Consider the following 20,409-nt stretch of genomic DNA (forward strand, 5'->3'; position numbering starts at 1 on the left):
AAAGTTGTCGTGAATGGAATTAAATCCAGTTGGCGGCCAGTCACAAGTGGTATTCCCAGGGCTCAGTATTGGGGCCAGTTCTCTTTAATATCTTTATCAACGATCTGGATGAGGGGATCGAGTACACCCTCATAAAGTTTGCAGATGACACCAAGTTGGGTGAGAGTGTTGATCTGCTTGAGGGAAGGAAGGCTCCGCAGAGGGATCTGAACAAGCTGGATTGATGGACAGAGGCCAATTGTATGAGGTTCAACAAGGTAAAGTGTTGGGTCCTGTGCTTGGGGCACAAAAACCCCATGCACCGCTACAGGCTTTGGGAAGAGTGACTGGAAAGCTTCCTGGCAGAAAAGGACCTGGGGGTGTTGGTCGACAGCCGGCTGAATATGAGCCAGCAGTGTGCCCAGGTTGCCGAGAAGGCCAACAGAATCCTGGCTTGTATCAGAAATAGTGTGGCCAGCAGGACTAGGGAAGTGATCATCCCCCTGTACCTGGCACTGGTGAGGCCACGCCTTGAATACTGTGTTCAGTTTTGGGCCCCTCACTAGAAGAAAGACACTGAGGTGCTGGAACAAGTCCAAAGAAGGGCAACGAAGCTGGTGAAGGATCTGGAGAGCAAGTCTTATGAGGAGTGGCTGAGTGAGCTGGGGTTGTCTAGCCTGGAAAACAGGAGGCTGAGGGGAGACCTTATCACTCTCTACAACTACCTAAAAGGAGGTTGTAGCCAGGTGGGTATCAGTCTCTTCTCTCAAGTAACAAGTGATAGGATGAGAGGGAATGTCCTCAAGTTGCACCAGGGGAGGTTTGGATTGGATATCAGGGAAAATTTCTTCACTGAAAGGGTTGCCAAGCACTGGAATAGACTGCCCAGTGAAGTGGTTGAGTCACCATCCCTGGAGGTATTTCTAAGATGAGTAGATGTGGTGCTTAGGGACATGGTTTAGTGGTGGACTTAACAGTGCTAGGTTAACGGTTGGACTTGATGATCTTAAAGGTCCTTCTCAACCAAAACGGTTCTATGATTCTATGATTCTATTTCAACTCCTCACAAAGCATAACTGGATATTACATTTCTATGCCTGTAATCATGAGCAATGATATCCAAAATTAATTCTGTTAGAGTAAACAACAAGAGTTTTGTGCTTAGGGTTTCAACTCTTAAAGACAATCAATAAAGTAAAAAGGCTGCAGAAACTGGAGCTTAGTTTTATGTTGTTTCATTCTTCTAGGCTTTAAGTGACTGCATGTTGAAGAACAAAGGAGAGGAAACTGGAGGGGAGAGATTGGTGACCTTCATGTAGTCTAGATACATTTGAAAAGCTACTTGAATTTCTGCTTCAGCAGGCTTTTATAAGTCTGCCTTTATTGTTTGCACGCAACAGCTCGGTTTTTATAGGATTCTCGGTAGAGCTGGTTGGTAACTATTTAACATTTTGGAAATTTTTTTCATCAGAAAAAGAGCCTGATCAAAACAAAAATATTTTCTAGGAAGTCACCAGTTCTCATAAATTTCTTGTAAGCCTTTTTTGTACGTTGGTAAATGTTTTGAAAATGCCAGAATGTTCTTGCTGACTTCTTAAAAGTGAAACTAAAGTCCAATAGTAAGCTTTTTTACATAATTGGATTATAAGTATTTCTGCTAGTTGCAGAACAGAAATATTGAAAAAATGAGATAGTAAAAAAAAATTTATTTTGATTGATCAGATATTATTTCCAGATATATGGTTTAAATTGTCGTTTATATGATCGTGTTACGTTATGTTTTATGTTTTTGAGATTTTGTCTTCATGGGAATTATTTTGTGAAAACCTGAATCTTTTTTACAACAGAAACATTTTTTCTAGTCCATTGAGTTTACTGTTAGGTAACTGAGGTTAAATATCAGAATTAAGAGGAATCTAATATTGGCAGATAATTTACCAGTATTCTGGAGCTATATTTTTTCTTGCAAAATATTAAAAGGGCCTTGTATTGGAAATTTTCTTGGGGTAACATACAAGAAGTTGCTTTAACATTCAAGTAGTGTATTTGTTTTAAAAAGTAATATAAACCTTTGCTAACTTGATGAACTTCAGCATCATGGAACAGGCTCAAGAGGTAGTTTATGATGGAAGGAAGCAGTGAAAGCTGGCCATTCCAGCCTCCTCACTGAAGGAGGGCCAGCTGTGGAGTTGCATTAGGTTACTCAGGAACTTGCTCAGTTGTGTTTTGAACATGTCCAGGATGGAGACTCAGCAGCCCCTCTGGACAGTGAGCTTCTCTTGCTGCAACCTCTGCTAGCAGCCTCTCATCCTCGACTGTGCACTTCTGAGAAGTGTATTAGGTAGCTGAAAGCAGCTGCTAGATCCCTCCCTTGTCCTTCTCTCCTTCAGGTTTTCACCCCAATTTTTCAATGCAGCACATTCATGAACGAGTGTAGCATAGAACCAGATCTGATTTATGAATCTTGTTGTGATCCTGGTTTGAATCTAGGCCAGTACTGTCCAAAATCTCTCTGATGTTCCCTCTGTGACCTGGTGAAAGTAACATATTAACATTATGCCAGTAGCTGTGCACTAATGTGGCATGGAGGCACATGCCAAAGAAACTTGGTCTGGTAGCAGAGGGTCTAAAGCCACTCAGCCCTAGGAGAAAGAAAAAGAGTGAGAAAGATGGGAAAGGATTTTTCTTCAGTCCAGACTAACATGAGAACAATTTGCAAAAGATTTGTTCTTATAAGCGTGGTGATTTCATCAATGATTTAACATAAACAATTGATATGATAGACTGCAGGGGTACAATTTTTATTTAAGCTGGAAATATTTGAGACAGCCTAACACAATATTGATGCTACTGTAGAAAGCCTAAAGATACAGCAGTCTGGTGGGAGGAAAACTAAAAGGTTTATATACAATATGCTTAGAATAAAACTGTATCAATACCAACATCCAACATGATGTGATTTTTTGTACCTGAATTATAATCTTCTGAATAATGAGGTTAATAACAAAATGGCCTAGCAGCACAGTGGTGCTATAATTTACATTCTTACGTTTTGCTCAGTTATCTCTACACAAATGAAAAGAACACAAAGAACTTATCCTGACAGTAGGCTATATGACCATGAAGAAAATGAGAAAGAATTTATATTACTGTCAAAAACTAAAAAGCAAAAAGTCTTTTTTAACTCCAAAAAGTTTATTTTCAGAGGAAAATAAAATGTTCTATGAAAAGACAATTTTAAAAGAAAGCAGTGCACTATTACAGATTTGGAAAACTACAATCCCACAAGCCCTTGCTTTCTCTAATGAGTTATACTGGGAGAGTCAGCCTTTCAGACTACCTGCTCAGGTTCTTTTCTTCCCCCACATTGTCATGTCAAAGAAGTTCAGTACAGGTGCAGTCTATGAAGTCTAATATGCTAAAGCACCGGACTGTAGATTTTTTTAGGAATAACAAAACTGAAAGGTTGCAAAGCAACAGTGGTTATATAATATCTAATAATACAAGCACTTTATGTAATACTGAGAACATATATAGTGTTGACAGCTACAATATGATTTGAGAACATGTAAAGCAATTTCAGATATACCTCTGTGGAGTTGATTTGACAATGAAAAATGACTGTACATTGCCCTGGTCCAAACTAAGTTCCCTGAAAAGCTGTCTAAACAAGGAGGAGATTATTCAAACTATACAATGCCTCATCAATAGTTTATAAAGAAAATGCAAGTCAATCTCCTTGATTCCTGCAACCAATGTTAAGTACAATTGTTGTGCCCTCCTCAGTACCAGGAACTACATGTAATCTGTGTAAACTACCACAGCAGGATTTTAAACTAATTATTCATAGCTGTAAATACTGCATTTGATTAAAAGGGGTGAGAATTTGGGATGTTTATGTCAATTGTCCTCCCGGAATGGAGTTTCCTTGGTTTGCTGTGTTTGATGGATGAGATCTTCCACTGCATAAACCAGTGTCCGGTGGTTTTGAGGTGCTCATCCACATAAACTAGGGATTTGGTATTATGGAGAATTCAAAAGTGCTGTTCAATTTGATGTAGAGTTTAAAAGAAGACATCGAATTAATACATTAGGGTGTTTATCAGTATGCAGTAAGGCTACAGTGTGGATTTGTGAGCTCTTCAAAACACTTATGAAAATTCACTTTTATTTAAACAGAAATGTGGCAGTTTTCACAGAAGTGGGAAGGGACTCTTGAATATGGTACAGTTAAAATTCTGCATAAATCTTTGAAATTTATCCAGTTTTAACAAAAAGAGCCTCATCAAACCTGACTAAAAATCAATTCTGACTAAATAATAGTAGGTTTTAGTGCTTCTTTCCTTTCTTTTTAGCACAATGTAAACCAAAACAGAATCACACATTAGGCAACAATTATGTTTCTCTCAAGTGTGTGAAATGACAGATTTATGTGAGGTAATAACATTTCACAAATGTGCTGTGTTTCCTGGGAGAATGAGGGATCATTGCCAATTTTAATGACATTGTTCAACTGGCAAGAGTTAAAAGTGATTGTATTTCGTCAGCCAAAATAGTTGCATACCCCAAATCTGTATAATAATGATGGAGAATTAAAAAGATGATGTTTCTATTTTTTCAAATTTTTATTGGCTCACTTGTTCATATTGCTCCATACCAGGACAGAAAATTTTTTTTAAATTTCACTTTTGTTTTTGAAAGGACACAAAATAGAAAGAAAAGCAATTAAGGAGAATACAACCTGTAACAAAATGTATTTTAATAGCAAACAAAAATAATGTCATACCTTTAGAATATGAAAACATAAGCTCCACTTATAGGGATGGGAACTTAATTCAAAAGCTATACAGCTGAAAAAGCCTTTCCAATTTTAGTAAATAAAGAAATGGATCCACAAAAATAGTCTATGTTAGGGCAAAGTGGTTTAGCTCCTAGCACCTATGCTCCCAGCAGTTCTTTAATGACCTGATTGAGATTCCTAGATTCACTAGGCATTTAGGGGCAATGCTCATGAACAGTTTCATGCTAACACTGAATTCTGAGTATGACTACAGACTCCCTAACCAATACAAAATTGTGAGGAGACAAGTAGATTGTGAATAAACCTTTTCCAAAATTTAGGCATGCTTTGTAGTAGTGAAGGCAGTTGTAGAACCATAAGATTATTCAGGTTGGAATGGACTTCTGAAGACCATCTGGTTCTCCCTCTTCTTCAAAGCAAGCCTGTTTTTGAAGTTATATCCAACTTTGAGATTAGATGAGGTTGTTTAGGGCCTTGACCAGCTGAATTTTGAATTTGTCCAAGGATAAAAAATCCACAGCTTCTCTGGGTCTTTTTTCCCTGTCTTCCTTTTTGGCATTTAAAGACATATTTATTCATCTAAGAAATGCAAATGGAAAAAGAAGCATCATTACTAAAGCAATCACTGTATAACATGGCAGGCTCAGGTTCAGTTCTGTCACCCACTGAAAGGAAGTCTTACAAGAGTACCACCATCTACAGAATATTATACAGTACTGAACGGAAGGAAGGTGGGGTGGTGGGAGAAGACAAACTCTAGAAGCTCCTTAGTTTCAAACGTATCTGTTGAAGCTGTTCTATTTTATGTGGATTAAATAAATGCCACAGAAACAGAGTCTGGAGATAGGTAAGAACCTTTCTCTTTCTCATAGTAGGTAAGACATGCCTTTGTGAAGAAAAAGAAATTTAGCATTCTAAAATGTTATAGGTTTATATACGGATAAATGCAATTAAGGTTCCTTATACCATATATTCATACAATCACAGGCTTACAGAATGGTTTGGGTTGGAAGGGACCTTAAAGATCATCTAGTTCCAACCCCCCTGCCACAGGCAGGGACACCTTTCCACTAGACCAGGTTGCCCAAAGCCCCATCCAACCTGGCCTTGAACACTGCGAGGGAGGGGGCATCCACAACTTCTCTGGGCAACCTGTTCCAGTATCTCACCACCCTCTCAGTGAAGAATTTCTTCCCAATATCTAATCTAAATCTACCCTCTTTCAGTTTAAAACTGTTCCCCCTCGTCTTATCACTACAGGACCTTGTAAAAAATCCCTCTCCAGCTTTCCTGTAGGCCCCCTTCAGGTACTGGAAGGCTGCTAGAAGGTGTCACTGGAGCCTTCTTTCCTCCAGGCTGAACAGTCCCAACTCTCTCAGCCTGTCTCCATAGGAGAGGTGCTCCAGCCCTCTGATCATCTTCGTGGCCCTCCCCTGGACTTGCTCCAACAGCTCCACATCCTTCTTATGCTGGGGGCCCCAGAGCTCAATGCAGTACTCCAGGTGGGGTCTCACGAGAGCAGAGAAGAGGGCAGAATCAGCTCCCTCGGCCTGCTGGCCACACTTCTTTTGATGCAGCTCAGGATACAGTTGGTCTTCTGGGCTGCGAGCGGACATTGCCAGCTCATGTTGAGCTTCTCATCAACCATCACCCCCAAGTCCTTCTCCTCAGAGCTGCTCTCAATCCATTCTCCACCCAACCTGTATTTGTGCTTGGGTTTGCCCCAACCCATGTAAAGGACCTTGCTCTTGGCCTTCTTGATCTTCATGCGATTTGCACAGGCCCGCTTCTCAAGCCTGTCAAAGCCTATACTTCTTAATGGACACTTATTTTAAGCAAAGTTGGATCAGTTCTGGAAGGAAGGGCTGAAAGGGCAACTGTAAGTGATAGGAAAAGTAGTTTTCAGTTTAAACTGACAAAGGTGAAACATAACTCTGCAACTTTTACTGCTTAACTTGGATAAAAGGTACTTTGCAGCAGGGAAGGTAATATGTCTTTATTTGGCTGATCTCAGCCAGTTGTGTTTTAAGACTACCATATAGGTTCTGCAGGAAAGAAGAGTGAACATATGGCCAGTTTATGCCTTCCTACAGGGTGCAGAGGTGAGCTAGGTCCTCACTGCTGAACAGTCATAAAATTAAAATGACTTAGACTAAGATTCATTTCACATCCACCCTGAAAAAGATCTAGGGGTACCTATGCAAAAGTGGGTGTGTGTCACTCAGGCAGCAGCTCAGCTTTGAGGATTTGAAAGCTCCTAACTTGTTCAATAGGTGTGTAAGGTGCTCTCAATCTAATAAAAAATAATTGAGACTTCTCTTTTTGACATTTAAAGACACTCCTAAAATACATCAGTGTGGAAATATCAAGGCAGAACTAGCTATGGATGTGCAGCTACGTTTGTGTTTGGTTTGGTATCTATTTGCCATCGTCAAACTGCACAAAGGTTGCTCACAGGCTTCAAACATTTCAGGAACAGCAACAAAAATAATCTAAGGTGTTAAAATTAGTTTTTCAGTAACACAGTAAAGAAATTTAGTCTAGTCATCAAATGGAAACTAATTGGGTGATCTTATCATTCCTATGTGGAAAATGACTATCTGGAGTAGACAGGTCTGTATTTTGTCAGAAGAAAAGGCTTAATGGACACTGAAGTTAGATTAATTCATAATAGAAATAAGATGCATTTTTTTTTAACAATGCGGAAAATGAATAATTAAAATAATCTCCCTAGGAATGCTGTATTTTCACTCATTTGAGGTCTTTAAATCAAGATTGGATAATTTTTATTTTAAGTATGCAATTATTCACATGGAAATTGTGGCCAGCAGGTCGAGGGAGGTGATTCTTCCCCTCCTCTCCCCTCTTGTGAGACCCCACCTGGAGTACTGCGTCCAGCTCTGGAGCCCTCAGTGCAGGAAAGATGTGGACCTGTTGGAGCGGGTCCAGAGGAGGGTCACAAAAATGATCAGAGGGCTGGAGCACCTCTCCTATGAAGAGAGACTGAGAGAGTTGGGGTTGTTCAGCCTGGAGAAGAGAAGGCTCTGGGGGTACCTTATTGTGGCCTTTCAGTACTTAAAGGGGGCTTATAAGAAAGATGGGGACAAACTTTTTGTCAGGGCCTGTTGCGATAGGACAAGGGGTAATGTTTTTAAACTAGAAGAGGGTAGATTCAGTCTAGATGTAAGGAAGAAATTTTTTACAATGAGGATAGTGAAACACTGGCACAGGTTGCCCAGAGAGGTGGCAGATGCCCTATCCCTGGAAACATTCAAGATCAGGTTGGATGGGGCTCTGAGCAACCTCATCTAGTTGAAGATGGCAGGGGGGTTGGACTACATGACTTTTAAGGGTCCCTTCCAACCCAAGCTATTATATGATTCTATGATTTTAAGTTACAAATTTCACAAAGAAATTACAGCACAATGTCTTTTGCTGATTCTGAAGAAGGAGAGGCTATATAAATGGATTTAGTCTCCTGTTTTCAAATAAACCATTCTATTAATTTAAGTGATTTATTTGCACCAGTCTTCACCAGAAAATGTGGAGAAACAAGTATCTCTAATCACACTTTTTGGTTGACCCAAATACTATCATTGAACAGTAAAGATGTCAAAGTAAGAGAAGGTGGGCTGAATTAACAAAGCAAAGAACTAACAATTTACTGACTGGACAGCGCTGGCTTTCCAAATGACCTCTATGATTAAAAATCGCTTTTCCCTATATTAATGTCCTGTGTTACCATGGGTCCACTGAGTCTTCCTCTCCCACAGTCCTTTTATATTACTTGCACTTAAATGATTTGTAACTTGGTAATTATTATTTTATTTTATTTTTCTAATAGTGGTTTTTGCTATCTGTTATATAATCTTAGACCAAAAGCTAATCACTGAAACAAGGACTAGTCAAAAGGGCACCCAACTTGTCACTGACGGTAATACCAGGAATAAAACACAGGTTTGGTCATTCCCAAATTATGTTCCCTTCAGAGTTCAAAGCTGTAGGCATAAGTCAAAGTACTCTTTATTGCATCTTCTGGATTCAGACAAAAGAACCCAACAAATAGAATTATCAAGTTATCAAATTTCTGCTTAGTACAAGTGCTAAGTTTAACTCCATGAACTAAAGAGCATTTTAAAATGCATAAAAAAAATGAAAGAATAGATATAATCCGTCAAGGGCATATAATGCTGGAGCAGCTAGTGATTCAGAGTTGTAATCAGAATATTCACCTACAAGAAATCACAAATAACTCATATCTACTTATCACTCTAGCATTATAATATATTCTCAAACACTTTTATCTTAATAAAATAGTAATCTTCAAAGAACCAAAGTGCAGTTTATAAAAATTAGGCCTGTATAATTCCTATAATAGTTTCATAACATTTTTTAATTTACATAATTCTGAGCAGGAAATGCAGCAGCAATACTTGATCTCAGATATTTAAAATGTGATAAGCATACTTCATATGATTCCAGCCCTTTAGAAAGCTGTAACTAAAGTGATTAGAGATAGTTTCAAGTATGTGAAAAATTAGAACTGAGATGCTCTGTGAAAGAATATAACAAGTTTTATTGTATGATTAGAAAGTCCATGAAGTGATTTCAGATGGTATGGGGTGATATTTCTACTCCTTCAATGATTAATATTTGCTGCTGTCCATGAAGTTGCTGGCCCAGATATGTTTTGCTGCTTGTCTTGCCTTCATGGAAGCATCTTGTAGCGTTGTATTTGTACACACTTCTCATTTCCTTCAAATAGAGGCATTTTCATCATTTTAGTTCTACTAATTTTACCAGTATAGAAGCTCTGACTTTTACATAGTTGCTTGAACTTGACTATAACATACATAATGAATCATGAAACTAGAGCTACAAAATGAGCTATTTATACTGAAGTAATTAATTCCAAAGAAATTCTACTCAACTGCGTTGTTCTTTATCTTATCACCTGTGAGGCTTAAGAAGGAGAAATGTGTTTCTACGCTGTAGCTGACCACTTACAGTCCATGCTGTGTGCAACATAAAAGAACGTACCTCCAAATATCCCACTCCAACTGGAAGGTATTTTATTACTAAAATATTACTAAAATCAATATATTCTTTAGACTGCTTCATGTAGAAATGGCCACAGAGTACCTTGCCAATATACAATGAATATTTCTCATTCTTACAGTTACTTTGAAGATTTTAATAACTGCCTGACTGACTCTGTAAAGGAAAGTGTAGAAATGACATGGTAAAAATGTATTATTACCTTCACCATGTGAAAGATCAGGTATTACAAGCCAGGTAAAGTGGCAGTATTTCTTATCTTTTACCTATCATTATCAACTTATCTTTAACGTTGGTAAGATGAAACTGCAGCGACAAGTGTTACCCCTGACTGTTAATCTCTGCTGTGATCTTTAGGGGAGAAAATAATGGATTGTATTTTTTCTGAAATACAAGTGTTTATCTCTAGTGCTTTGGGTGATACACTGGAGTTGCACCCAACCTAAGACCACGTTAACTCAGCAAATTAAACTTTTCAGCCATTGCTTTAGGATTAAGAAGGTGTAAAAGAACTTGTCTCTTTTTTTTGTTGTTTTACTTTGCAGGGCATATTTAAAAATAAAAGACCACTGTGGCTGTATTAGTTTACTCGTGAGCACATTTGTATTTAACTACCTAGACCATAAACAGAGTAGATTTTGAAAAATTGATTGTAATCTGAATGTGGCTTAATTTAGATCTTTTCATAATCCATTCTCGTGGGGCTGGATTGTGGCGAAAATCACTCTAGCTTTGATTTCTTATTAGAGCACACTTAGATGAGTGTGTTCTTTTTAGAACGGATAAACTAGCTTTTGCCTTGCTTTAGTTATAAACCACATATATATGAGATATGTGGACAATTGTTAGGGGCAAGATATTCAGGATATTGAAAAATACTTATCTATGCTTCATGTTACAGAAGATGCACATACACTAACAACAGATCTCACAGTTTCCATTAAAAGTAGGACAGAGTAGCAGTGAGATCTCATACTACGAAGGTGCTATAATATAGTGCCATCACCATGAGAACAGTTGTAAAGCATTACACATTAAAGTCTTGAACGTAGGGTATGCTGTGATGCATGAGATCCTTTCCTACTATATCTAATGTACTATTTATTCAATGCCAGCACAACTTGCATGGGATATAAAGTAAGAATGGGCTCTGGTCTTAAAAGTGTGCAATCTTCTTTCTGTTACAAATATTTGAAATTAAAAGAAATTCAATTTAATCACAAAATGTTAAGTTTGTGTTCTGTATTAGAGTCTGTAAAGCTAGTTATAGGATTGTTAAGTTTGAAACAGGTAACCATAGGCACTGTTAGGTTTGAAGTAGGTAACCATAGAACCCCACTAGATAAGTTGCTGGACTTCTTGTTAGAAACCATCATGGACACTAGTTGAATACAATGGAGTTACTGGACGAACAAGTTGCAATACGTTAGAGAGCAACTAGAACTGATCTTGAGACTTGATTGAGAGCCAAGGTACTACCACGCCTGCACAAGAAGGAAAGGTAAAAGGTGCACAGCGAGGAAGACATATGGCCTTCATTGCGGAGACCCCGGCCCACGACCACCAGAAGAAACTGCGCGTGCGCAACCAGGAGGAGTTATAGGTGGAGACTATGGAAATGATTTCCCGGAACTCATTATAATAAAGACCGCCTTTTCAGGGGAAATTTATGAATATGTATAGGCGTCCTTGGATACGTGATGAATATGTAATATTTTACTATATAAATATGAGATGAACTACTGAGGAAGGTGCGCACGGCTTTGGAGGGGCTACCCCCAGTGCTGCCCAGCGCTGCAATAAAGGTATGCCTGCTTCTTAATACTACATTGGTGTTAAGAGGTTTTATTCCAGATTTTGGTGACATTGCCAGCAATTGCACATTCATTAAACATTACGATTTGCAAAAGCAAATAACATGAGCAGAGTTGTAGTTATACTCCTATAGTGGATGGGGATGGTGGTGGTGGGGGCACTGTGATCCCTGCCTCTCAAACATGCTGCAGCCACCTTCCCCTTTTCCTCCCCAAGTTCTTTCTGCCCTCCAAAGTCTCCTTACAGTTACATTTGCAGATATGCAGCCCTTCTTTCTGAGTAATACCAGTAACAACAAAAACACCAGCAGCTAGAACGGCTCCAGCACAGTGATACCCCTTTTTCCCCAACCCCAGTAAACACACCAAAAACTTACAGATTGCAACGGTCTGACAGCATGTGCCAGAAATATGTTACTAACAAATTATCCAGCGACCTCAGTTTGGACACTGGAGCAGTTAAATAATCACCTTGTGTATGGAATAGAAATGAAATAGTTTCCTGACCAAAAAACTGAGCAGCAGGGATACCTAGAGGAAAATGGGTCTTTGCTATCTGACAGTTGTTCCCTTTAGCCTGTTTATTCTCTCTAGTGAAGCTATGCTTGAACAAAATGGGAGATTGAATTTTGCACTGTAGGGAAAGGCTTAAGAAAAGCAACTACCTGTATGCACAGATGCATTTCTATTACAAGGAACATGGGTCTCATAGTGACTAGGACTAAAGAGAGAATTGCAACCAGAAAATCAGCAGCTCACAAACAGTGCCAAGCCTGTTACAGAAAATACTGTACAGTAAGAGACATCGTGTGTTAGGAAGGTGAAGCAGAGGTGTAATTATTAGAAGAGAAAATAAATAACGTGTAATGAATTAAATTATAAATGAGCTGAAGAGATAATGAAGTTTGAGTTTTACAATGAAATGAAATTAAAATGCTCCTTCTATAAGAATCTGAACAATTGACTGTACAAGCTAGGCATCAGGGAGTCCTAATCCTATTAAATCTAATCACTGCAGTGTCTGTTTCTGCATACACAATGAGCTTGCGCACAGGAGAATAAATTAAAGCACATTTCAGGGTTTCATACTTTTCTCCAGACAACATGATGGGACAAATCCTGCTCTTCTAAAATGCAAACACAGTCACAACTTCTGATACATTCATATCATTAAGCAATGTAGGTGTTACTCAAGACACAAGGGGTGTGATGACTTTCATGTTCTACTTTTCACACTGTGGAAGTGAATTTCAACAAGTCACTTCAAGTTTCTGTGCCATAATTACCTATTTATCAAGCTTCTGTGCCATAATTACCTATTTATTAAGTTTCTGTGCCATAATTACCTATTTATTCTTTAGTAATACCCCCTTCTCTTAGCTAAAAGAAAAAAAGGAAATTCTTTTAGCCAGCTAAAAGTGAAAAGAAAAAAAATTAATAAAGTATTAGAATCATCTCCATTATCATCACAAGGGTCACTTTAATCTCATAATATACATGATGACTGCACTACAGATCATAATTTTTTCCTAACGTTTTTTCTTCCTCATCTCTATTTTCAGTTCCAGACTACTTTCCCAATCTGGTAATGGAAAAGGAAAAGGAAAAGGAAAAGGAAAAGGAAAAGGAAAAGGAAAAGGAAAAGGAAAAGGAAAAGGAAAAGGAAAAGGAAAAGGAAAAGGAAAAGGAAAGGCATCATCCAGACCCAAATGGACTACTCTGACAGATGGATGAAAAAATGTTGCCTATGATTAGTGAAGCAGATGTGATGTAAGAGAGCAGGAAAAAACATAGAGAGAAAGAGAATGGAGAGAGGAGAGCTAAAGGAGGATAGAGAGTTCAGTGAAGCTGCAGCTTTTTTAAATCTTTGTAATTTTTCACAGTGGACACTCATGGAACAATGACCAAGTCTCTGATCTTGGGCATATGAACTGAAGAAAATTTGAAAAGTGGTTTTAGTCACTTTCTCTCATCTCTGAGCCATGAATCTGGCTGATTTTATCTTCTCCGGTAGGTATGTGTTGGTTCCCAGAGACAATGTTCTTAGTACAGCTATACTTAGTGTGACCTTAACCTTGCATGCACTTAGGCACCAGCTCCATTGAACTTGATGTAAGCGTATTTCATGGGTGCTCCACAATGCTCACCGTGAACATCAGGAAAGAGTTTTCCTAAGCAGTCAGGTATATTAGCTGGTTTACTATTTTTGTTTTTGTCCCTGCTCTGGAGCATCAGGAATATTCTGTCACCTGAAAATGGGATCCTGCGTTTACTATAGAGAATGAATATACTGATTTGGTATGACAAATCCTATATCCCTTCAAAGGTGACATTTCATTTATCTTTTTCTTGGAGCATTCCTCTTCTGCTACTGGTGCTTACTCAGTTGTATAAGAGTGGGACTAGAGAAGACATCACCAGAATAATTGCATGTGAATTTTCCCTGCAGGATCTTTAAAACCTGATGTTTGTATGGAAGGGGAAATACCATTTAGCAGAAAGATGCCTCTACCAAAATAACTACTATGAATAAAATCTATCTGGTGTGACAATCACAAGTATAACTCCTTTTAAGTAAGTTTCCCCAGAGAATATACCACTGACTTTTTATGTTGCTGGGATTAGTCCCATCTTTGGCTTTACATGGGGTCTTCAAAGTGCTTTGGACCACAAGAACCTAAGAGTAAAATTATAATTAACTTGGAATTCAGACTCCCTCGAAAAAATTTCATGGATGTGGGTCATTGTAAGAACATGTGACTTTTGTAAGGGTGAAATGATCTTATAACGGTGAGAACCAGTTGGGAAAGAAATGTGAATTCATAGTGCATATGAGCAGGGTATGTCTGGATCAGTGTGAACGCCATGTTGTACTTATCAAAGAGAGATAACACTAGACACATCTGATAACTTTCTTTGATGATATAAGACCATGTTAGACAAAGGAAATGAAGTAGATGCAATCTATCTGGATTTCAATAAAGCATTTGATGTGACAATCATTATTTAAAAAAGATAATATAGAGATTAGTGCATTAATTGTATAGAAGATAAGGGATGGGCTAGAGCAGAGAGAGCAACGGATTGTGCTGAAAGCAAAACAGGTTACTATTGAAACGTGAGAATGGCTCATAGGACTGAGCTTGTCTAACATTTACATTTTTGAACTGCTTGAAAATTAGCAAAGTGCAAATGAAAATTATAGAGATTTACAGAGATTTAGGAGGATGCCTCTTCTAAGGAAAAAAAAATATGAAAGAAAATGAAGAAAGAAAATGTGAATATCATAACAATCATTTTAAAAGTCCCTGAAAGACTTTACAGATTTTAGTAATAGAAATAAGGTTCGGTTTTAAAGTACAAAGCAAGAGAGTTTAGGAATTAATAGAATTTCTGTTATAAACTTAGTGTTTTCCTCTGCAAATGGCAAGGGGAAGAGCTCCGTGAGGTAGTTAAGAGCAAAGAAGGTGTGTTTCTCCAAACTGTAGCCATCTACAGACCAGTGGGGAGTGATCAGCACCCCAGAGGATGATTCATGCAACATTAAAATGTATGTCCAAGATATATGGGAAATGTGATACAGTTCCTGCAGAGAGGGGTCAGTCGCTCAGGACATGCCATATCCTGTGTTATGGCTGCCATCAAGGTCTGCCCAGGGGAGGGCATGGAGGAAAACGGGTACTCTGGAAAGTGTGAGTGGGTAACGCACTAAGTAAAGGTAGTTTCTACCAAGGAAAGATAGCAATCTAAAAACCAAATACATAAAGGACAAAACACATCAGGAAACTCGGAAATGGGGATTGGCAGCTTTTAAAATATCTGATTAATACACTCATTAAAGCAAAGACTGAGTGGATTAGGACTGTTAAGAGTAAGGACATAAAAATCAAGGGTTGAAGGTACTTAGACTTTGCTGGTTTTCTGTAAGCAGCTGTTGAAATGAGGAAGGGAGCAACCTTCAGAATGTTGGCAATTTCTATGAAAAAAATCAGCAATATCTGTCAGAAATGATGCATTAATTCTAAAATTGCTATTCTTGTGACTCTCATGAGGCCACTTTTCTGTGATTATTGAAAGTTGATTTCTAAAACTTTTCCAAGATACTGATTGACTCTGATTGACTCTCAAGTTCTTAAAAGTCCATATGAAACAACAGTGTCTCCATACAACAGCCTAGGAAGATGAGAAACAGGTTTGACATCTGAGCATCCATTCAAAGGGATGTTGTGTTTCAGAAGGACCACACTGAGAGAGGCTGGAAAGAAAAGCAGCAGTGGGATTCCATCTAGACTGAAATGCCAAAAAGTCTCTCACCACACAGCAGGATGAGCCTAGATGAGAGACAAGAGCGTAGCAGAATATTTGCAAAACTTTGTAACTCTTTTCTCTTTTTCTTTATAGTAAATACATGCACAGACTAAAATCCTCTGCTAAATTTTATTTTATTCCTAAATTTCCTGCTATATTTCTCCAGAAGGTGTAAATCACAATATCATCTTGTAGATGAGCTGTGTGGGATTCCACTTTCAGAGGAATTCCCAGCGAATACTTACTGGGTCAGTTTGTAACATTACTCAGATAATGTTCATAAATAATTTATCACTAGAGTAGCAGATCATAATTATAGTTTTCCTTACTTCATTTCCCACTTGTGTGAATGTTATTGGCATGTGCTACTGATGTCATGTAATCCCAGTATTGGGTTCACAGAAGGTCTCTACAGTGGCTTGAATCAATGCTTCCAAAGGACATGAACCGTAATGAGCCAGGAAACTATTTCTGCAAAGTAAGTCTAAGAGGGCAAAGATGGTCCTGCCTTCTGTCGGGATCAAGTTCTGCTAGGGCACTAGGGTACTATCCAGAACAGAGAAAACTACTACTCATTTTAAACAATGTGATTACAGCAATTATTTATTGTATCCTGGTTATTGATTCTCGTTCAGGTGTGAGCCAGAAGCTGCACAATGAAAATGTGAATTTTGTTAAATATAGTTGTGAAAATCAGCACAGTTTTAGATAAGAAATCTAGTAAGAAATGAGACCTCTCCCCTCCCTGAGATTTAGAAACTGTGCAATGGACAAGTCAGTAGTATTAGGGTGCGTGTCAGCATTTCGGGTTTGCTCAGGAGCAAGTTTATTCAATTTGCTGCCAGTAGCAGGCATGACCGTGAAGATCCAGGTACATGTGCAGAGCTCCTGTACAAGTTCCAGCACCTCTGTGCAAGGCCAGAGCTGTGCTTTAAACAGTGGAGACAGTAACTGATGGGAGGTCAGTACAATCAGAGCAGGTCAGTGCATTCCCATCCCAGGTGGTGTAATAAGGCAGATCCAAAAATAAGGTTTAAATGCTTGATTTAGTTCAGCTTTTCTGTTACATGACATAAATCCTGAGGAGAATTTAACTTGCATGTGTGAGTTTGATTATGCTAAAGGTGCTAATGGTACCACTAATCATCTTGCCAACAGCTATACAGAATTACCTTTCAGGACAGCACTCCGCTCTTCTAACAGCAACATTATTCTGTTGGGTTGTTTACTGTTATTACTTTCTCTATCCCTATTCTTTAAATAGGTGTCTGATGTAAATGTAAACCTATTAGAAACGTTGCATATATGTAAGACACCAATTCTTAGCTAGTGTAATCCTGAATATTTTTAGCCACTTCTCTGAGTCTGCAGAATAAATTCATCTGAAAAGCTGACTGAGCAGTTTGAATTTGCTGGGACTAAATCTATGTACCTCTAGTTTTAGTACCTCCTCACAGAAATCTTTTCAGTCTCAGACTTTTTGAAAGTGTCTTTCACTGGCTGGTAGATCATATTTTTAAAAAGAGCCCAGCACCTCCCACAAGAAGTGTTCATTTGCCTTCTGATTGATTTGACTCAAGAGATGAATCTTCAACTCCCTGATTTTTCAATTTTTTACTGCATTTTTTTTATAGATTCCATAGTGATGGCACTTGCAGACTTCACTTAACAAATACATTCAAGCAGCATTTTTATTTCACGTCACATTTCCATTTGTTTCCATTTCCATCTCACTTAAATCTTTTTCTTTAGGCCGCTTACATTTAATGTGATTGTAGTAACAAATTAGCTTTGCTTTGGGAGTGTAAATTATACATGAAACCCATGTAAGATCAATCTCTTAAAAACATATATTTTAATAGAAGCAAATTGATTGTTGAATGCTAAGGCTTGTGATATACAGTGAATTCTGTCTCCGTTTGAAATAAAATTGAACTGGTCATTTTTCTTGCCCTTATTTTTGTTGCAAATGCAGTTTACTTAATATAAACGGTCATTTGACTGCGTATTGGCAAGTGATAATGTTGCCTCAATTGCATGCTATAGGGAATTTAAAAGATTGCTAAATAAAGAACTTTAATCCCTCTTTTTTCATTCTTATTGACAGAGAAGAAATACGTCTCTCATTTGAATGTTTTTAAAAAGTTAATCTGAAGTATTTTTCTATCTTGAAGGCTCTTTTTATGACAATCAATCACAACTGGTAACATTTATCAAAAGTATAACATTTTTTATGTACATTTTATATAACTTCATTTTTTTAATATTCTATAAATCCGTTATATAACAGAGCAACATGCTGCTCCAATGATTTAGATTTCAGGGATAAAAATCAAAGAGTTTTAAAACTCTCCTGGAAAAACTGGAAATGGTTTTAATCAAGTAAAATGTGAAGTTATGTGCTTTTGCTGAATAGTTATTTTTTGAAAGATGCAGATTAAGCATCATTAAAGCATCTTCTCATTTACAGTGTTAGATGTCTCAGCGAATACATCTGTTCTCCAGGCCCTCTGTGCACACTCATAGCCAGAAAAAAAAAACCAACCTGATTTGAAAGCAGAGATAGACGGTATCTGAGATCAGAGAAAGAAATAATAAGGGAATCTGGAAGAAAGAGAAGATAGTGCTCAATGGCCTTGGTACATCCTGAACCTGCATTATCTGCCCAGGAGGATCAGTGATAAGAGTTTTTCTTTATATAAGAAGGATCTGAAGATGACTTTTTTATCCAGAACTGAGCTGAAGGAGCTGTCTTCACTGGTTTTGTAAAGTATTCAGATGATGTTTGTTGTGCTTGGTGTTTCTTTTAGTCTAGCCATCTCTTTTAAACAAGATTTACTTTTGTAGATGAAAGTTCTCAGTCACTAAGGAGAGATATGGCAGGTAAAGACAGCATCTGCACTCCAAAGCACTGCTCACACATTTGTTACTTAGGTGTGTTGAAAAAATCAGAGTATAAATATTTGCAAAATCTAAAAACACAAGGAAAAGACATGTTTGGAAAGGGCATCAAATGTTAGTATATGTGCATGAGACAGCATACATACACTGAAGATGCATTTGAATATTAAACAAAAGCAGAACTTTGAAAATTCCATTTTTCTTTTTAAATTCTGGAAAATAGAAAACAGTGTTGAACATGCCTAGAACTGATTACTCCTCTGTGTACGTTATCTTCCCCAAAGACCTCTTTTCACCCTTCCCTGTGACACATCTGCCATCTCTCTCCCTTTTCCTTCCCTCTTTTTCCATGATTTGACCATCTGAAACCGCTGCTTGTGGCAGAGAAATGGCAGAGATGAACAGAGTATTCAGACATTCAGCCTGGTCCAGGCGGGCTCAGCTGGGCTTCCTCACTCCACAGTCTACTGTGAAGTCTCTGTCCCTTGACTTTCAGATCCTTTTTAATTATAGGGCTCTTTTTGATGTCTAGAGAAGGTTTCACTTCTGCTTCTCACATCTGTGGGATGCTTTTTACAACTTGGCACTTTACAGGATGGGGCAAAGGCTATCTGTAACACCATCTGACAGTTTCTTTCCTCTGAATAAAATTATGTACCTGGTAAGGTCCTAGTGAGGAGAAGAGTCCATTTTCCTAACAAATAGTCACTATAGGCAATGGTCCATGTGTCTTAGTATGTTCGACGATGTTGCAAAACTTGCACTTTGCAGACAAACTTATCTTACAGGAGGGCACTATATAGTAGGTGAAAATTTTGCATCTATAAATAAATATGATTAAATGTGTTTATAGACATAATATAAATGGGTGACTAGAATGAAGTGACAGATCACCAAAAAAGAATCATCATAATACACGAGGGTCATTTTCTATGTTCTTGACTGCAGAGCACAAACACTTTCTAGGAATTTCTTTTTCATTTTAAGCCCCAATATTACTGAAAAAGTAGTTCTGTTTCTTCTGTCCTCTCCCTCTCCTTCCTCCAATTTAGGTTCACTTCTGGTACATTAAAGATTCTTAGGCAAAGATAGCAGTTGTTTTCACTTCAGTTATTACTTTAGAAGAAATATTAGTACAGCATCTTTAAACTCTATTTCAAAAATGTGGCTTGGCTCGGTTCTTCCTGAGCATTTAATAGACCATGTGTGAGCATTATCTTGTGGTATTCCTATCAAGCTGTCTGCAGTCTGCACAGCTGAGGCAGCTGTTTCCAACTTCTTTCTCTTTCAGAACATATTTTTGTATGGCCAGCAAGTGGAAAATGATAACATTTGGCTCAGGCCTGCATGATTACAGCTTACCAGGAGTGCAGTCTCTGCTGATATTTTATGGTATAGTGTTCTCATAAGACCTTACGCAGGCAGATTTGCTTATGCTTATTTGACCTGGCTAATATAACTTTTTAGACTAATGCAAGGTGCTTTACATCAAGTTGTTGACAATCCCAGCTTGCTGAAATAAGACCTTGTCTGATCCCAAGATTGTGG

This window comes from Nyctibius grandis, chromosome Z (assembly GCF_013368605.1).
Source record: "Nyctibius grandis isolate bNycGra1 chromosome Z, bNycGra1.pri, whole genome shotgun sequence".
Classification (NCBI taxonomy): domain Eukaryota; kingdom Metazoa; phylum Chordata; class Aves; order Nyctibiiformes; family Nyctibiidae; genus Nyctibius; species Nyctibius grandis.